Consider the following 5,484-nt stretch of genomic DNA (forward strand, 5'->3'; position numbering starts at 1 on the left):
GTGATTTCTCACTTTCTGTCTCTCTGTCTCTTTCTGTCTCTCTGGTGAGCGCACGCGCCCTATAGCGTAAACCTCTCAAAAAAAAAAAGAAAAAAAAAGAAAAAGAAAAAGAAAAAAATCATGCTGGGCACATGTGTCTGCATACCCAAAATACCAAGAGGAGAATAGAGCAAAAGGGATTGTGGCATGGCATTCCCCCTGGAGGGGGGTGATTTCTCACTTTCCCTTTTTCTCTGTCTATCTATGGCAAACGCTTGGACCCTATGCCAAAAAGAAAAGAAAATATCTATGGCAAATGCTTGGACCCTATGCCAAAAAGAAAAGAAAAAAGAAAAAAAAGAGGTGGGGCCTTCAGGAGGTGATTAGGTAATGAGGACTCTGTTTTGGAGGTGGAAGCTTTGAAGGCTTTAGAGCTGGAAGCCACGGGTTGACAACAGCTCAAGTCCTAGTCCTGGTTGGCCTGAAAATATGTTCAGGATCTTTGGAGCTACAAGACTGGAGGGAGGCATCGCTAAGAGCTGAGCCCTGGAGAGTGCCCCATCGGTCTCTCATGCACTTGCATGTGCATGTATTGTGTCGTGAATTTATAAATTGGGATTAGTGCATTTTTTTTTTTTATTTTTTTGAGAGGTTTTTGCTATACGGCATGTGCAGTCACCAGAAAGACCAAGAAAGACAGAAAGCGAGAAATCACCCCCGGCGGGGGGCGGGGGGGGGATGGCCATGCCACAATCCCTTCTCCTCCATTCTCCTCTCGGGATCTTGGGCATGCACGCACACGTGCCCAGCGTGAGTTCAAGTCACCGGCTCCAGGGATTCAAACCATGGTCGAGTACACGGGAGTGCAGTGACATAGCCATTACGCCAACTGCTGGTCCCCCAGCATGATTTTCAAGCCACCAGGTCCAAGAAAGATTGTTACACTTTTGGGGTTGGTAGGGTGGTGCTAAATAAATACTTGAGAGAATTCAGAGTTGACAGACAATAGGGAACAACGTATTAATTCGGTTAACCCATCTGCAAAATAATAATGACTGAACCTTTTTTAAGTTCTGCTATAGGGTGCATGTACTCACCAGAGAGAGTGAGAGAGAAACAGAAGGGGAGAATTTATCCCCCAGGAGGATGCCATGCCACAATCCCTTCTCCTTCATCCTTTCAGAATTTGGCATTTGTGCACACATACCCAGCATGTGTTTTTTTTTTTAATTTAACTTTATTTATTTACTTATTTATTTTAATTTGACCAGAGAGGGACAGAGTGGGAGAGTGAGAAAGCAAGCTGCCAGGTCTGGGATTCAAACCACAGTCAGCCATGTGGGAGTGTCCAGGGCCTTAACCACCACACCACCTGCTGGCCCAATTACCAAATTCTTCAGCATATGGGGATTCTGTTTCATGAGCACTGATTTCTTGTTTGCTACCCTGATTTGAACTGCAGTTAGCCACGTGGAACTGGCTCCCTTAACCACTAGGCCATAGGGGTGGGCCAAGAAGGAAATTGTTAATGGATGGACATTTTCTGAACCTCCTTTTTTTCCCCCCTAATTTATTCACTTAGCTTTTTCATGAGAGAGCAAGAAAAACAAAACCTCCCAATAAGGCCTCTGTGCTGTAATCCAGCCCATCTCAGCAGACCTGGATCACAGTCCTGCTCAGGAAGGTCCTGGGATCGGAACCCAGGGCTTCTCCCACATGGGCCCAGCTGTGCTACCACTGTGCCAACACTTAGCTCCATCAACTTTTTGTTTTTAATTTACTAAAAATTAAAATTTTAATTTAATGTGTGATTGTCAGAGAGATGTAGAGGAAAACAGAGAGAAAGTGAAAAAGCACTCCCCTGGGCGGGGCTGGGGGGAGATATCCACGCTGCAATCCCTTCTCCTTTTTTCCCTCCTTTTAAGATCTTGGGCACATGTACATGCACTCAGTGTGTTTTTCAAGCTGCTGGGTCTGGGATTCAAACTGTGCAGTCAGCTATAAGAGATCCAGCTGCTTTAACCACCAGGCCACAAAGCCAACCATGAATCCATGTTCTTTGGCATAAGATAGTTCTCCTCTTTAAACAAGTTTATTTATTTCTTCCACAAGAGAGGGAGATTCCTAGTAGGATCTCCATGCCGCAACCTACCCCTAGTCTCAGGCGGCCTGGGTTGCAGGTGCACACACATGTACCCAGTGTGCTCAGGGAGACCCTAGGATGCAAACCCAGGTTCTTTCCTGTGTGGAATCAGTTGTGTTTTCACTGTGCCACCGTGATGGCTGGGGCGTGGTCCTGCTTGTCAAAATCAAATGGTGGGGCCTGCAGATGGCATAATGGTTACATTGCTGGACTACCACATCGTAAACTGTGGTTTGAGTCCCAGATTCAGCGCTTTCAAGCTCACGCCAGGAGTGTGTGCATGTGTGCCCAAAATCCTGAGAGGAGAATGGAGGAGAAGGGATTGTGGTGTGGCCATCCCCACTGCAGGGTGATCTCTCACTTTCTGTCTCTCGCTCCTTCGAGCACATGTGCCCTATAGGAAAAATTGCTCTTAAAGAAAAAAAATCAAATGGTACCATGAATGGCACCCGGGAGTGAGAGATTAAGACAGGATTACTGGGTATTCATCCTTTGGAATTCACATCACTATTGTCACTGCATTTATTCAGTATTTTGGGCTGTTATACGGCAGGCACGGTGGCGGGGTATATGACAGTAAAGAGACCGACGATTCTTCCCCTCTGCTGATGTTTACATTCTAGCGAAGGAGGTGTCACCAAAAAGCAGCAAACATGGCTATAGCCATCCTGCCGGACAGCCACCTGGATCCACTTCCTGATAGTCACATCCTTGTATAGTCTTCGTCCACCTTTTATCAGAGTTGGCCCGAGACCTGTAGCATACAACAGAAGTGAAGATACATCATTTCCAAGATTCGGTTATAAAAAGACTACAGCTCTGGGAGCCAGCAGGTGGTGTGGTGGTTAAGAGTGCTGGATTCCCACATGGCCGACCATGGTTCGAGTCCCGGACCTGGTGCCTTGCTTTCGCCTTCTTCCTTTCTCTCTGTTTAAATTTAATAAGAATAATAATAACAAATGGAATTAAATGAATAAATTATAAAAAAAAAAAGACCACAGTTCTGTTTTAAGGGCTCACATGTTCCCTTGGCCCACTTATCCTGTGAGAAGGTGCCACGTGAGGACACGCAAGCAGTTGAGAGAGAGCCCCACTTACAGAGAAGAGGCTGAGGCCTGCCAGTAACCATGTGAGTGAGCTGGGAAGTGACACCTTGGCCCCAGGTGACCCTTTTTTTTTTTTGAGAGGGTTTTTGCTATAGGGTGCATGCACTCGCCAGAAAGACAGAGAGACAGAAAGCGAGAAATCACCCCCCAGGGGGGATGGCCACGCCGCAATCTCTTCTCCTTCATTCTCCTCTCTGGATCTTGGGCATGCACGCACACGTGCCCGGCGTGAATTTTAAGCCACCGGGTCCTGGATTCGAACTGTGGTCAACTACATGGGAGTTCAGCGACATAGTCATTACACTAACTGCTGGTCCCACCCTCTGTAAGTTGTTGAAAGTGGTGAGGGAAAAGAATTGTGATAATTTTTGTACACTGTGGAGATGTTTTTTTGTTTTGTTTTGTTTTGAGGTTTCTGCCACAAGGCACATGTGCTCAACGGAGACAGAGAAAGTCAGAAATCACCTTCCCAGGGTAGACGGCCACACCACAATCCCTTCTCCTCTATTCTCCTGGGGTTTGGGGCATGCACACACACACCTAGTGTGATTTTGAAGCCACCGGGCCCGGTGTTCAAACCGTGATCTCCCATGTGGGAGTCCAGTGCCCTAGTTGCAATCCCTTCTCCTCCATTCTCCTCTCCGGATCTTGGGCACACATGCACATGCGTCCAGCGTGAGTTTAAGCCACTTGGTCCAGAACTCGAACCGCGGTTGACTACATGGGAGTCCAGCAACATAGCCACTACACTAACTGATGGTCCCTCTGTAGATGTCTTTTTTTTTTTTTTTCATTCAGCATTACCTATATATCAAGGTACAAGAAAATCAGACTTGAATATTCCAAAACAAAGAATGTTCCCTTTTTGAAAAGCTGTCAATGGGGGCCAACAGGTGGCGTGGTGGTTAAGTCACTGAATATTCTCACATGGCCAACCATGGTTTGAGTCCCAGACATGGTGGCTTGATTTCTCACTTTCCCTCTCACTCTGTGTCTCTCGCAGGTCAAATTAAAATAAATGAATGAATAAATAAATAAAATTAAATAAATTATTTTAAAAAAGGAAAGGCTATCAATGGTTCCCTGGCACTTCCTGGAGAAAGTTCCAGCAGCCCAGCACATCTCCTTAGGTCTTTCTCTCTCTGCCTCTCTGATGTAACATACACATTAGATTCCTGTGGAATCCTTCTTTAAGGTTCGTTATATTTGTCAATGCTTTGAGTTAGGTTTGTGGTTTGAGGGAGGCTGGATTGGGCCAAATGGGCCCAGGTTTAATTACAACAAAAATAATTTTTAAGAGATTTACTGAGCACTTGAGAGCTAGACATTATGCCAAAGTGTTTTGGAACTGTTATTTAATTTCCATAAGAATTTTTTTCTGTCTTTTCTCCCTGTATTGCTTGGGGAGGCTTATTCACGTTCAGAATGAATTCTCAGTATCTCTCTAGGTTTGCAGTTCTCCATCTTGGTAACACATTGGAATCATCTGGGGAGATTTACAAATCTCTTGATGCCCGAGTCCTACTCAAGAGCTTTTGCTTTAATTGGTAGGACAGACCCAGCAAGGGTTTTCAAAACTCCCGGGTAATTTTAACGTGCAGCGAGGAATGAGCATCACCGGCCTAAGACTTGAGTAATCCTCCTTTCTCTTCTGGGCTCTTTTCGAGATCTACCACTGTCTCAGTTTCAGAGCGGACACCCACCTCCCTAGCTGAATTTGGAGCATCTCCCACCAGTCATCTCTGCACTTCTGGAGCAAGTTCTAAGGCCTGGCCCTTCGTGGAGGACTGGAAAATGGTAAATGGGCAGGTGAAATGTCATCCACAAACATTTATTGAGATCCTCCAAATGCGAGCCCCTACGGCGCTGAGCCAGGTCTCGAACACGCAGACATGCTGACAGGCAAGAGCTGGTAGCCACCATCTGGGACGAAGGAGTGTAAACCGCGCAGTCCGGTGGCCGGGTGGCCCAGGCCTTGCTTCCACCTCTGGCCATAAATACACATTCCTCACGTCTTTCAGTTAACGAAGCTCCAGGAAAGTAATCCAGGACCCGCGCTCAGAAGCGTGCGGGCAGTTGAGCCGAACGAGCAGCGCACCGGCCTACGTAGGCGTAGGCCCCGCCTCCGGTAGCGGAGCCAATCAGAGGGCGCGGGGCGGACCCAGGCTCCACGTGCAGCCCGAGAGAATCGCTCGCGTCATTCGGAGGCCCAGCAGGCGCCCTCGACGCGCTCGGGCTCGGCTGGCCAGCCTGGCT

Source organism: Tupaia chinensis, unplaced genomic scaffold, assembly GCF_000334495.1.
Source record: "Tupaia chinensis unplaced genomic scaffold, TupChi_1.0 Scaffold000574_1, whole genome shotgun sequence".
Classification (NCBI taxonomy): domain Eukaryota; kingdom Metazoa; phylum Chordata; class Mammalia; order Scandentia; family Tupaiidae; genus Tupaia; species Tupaia belangeri.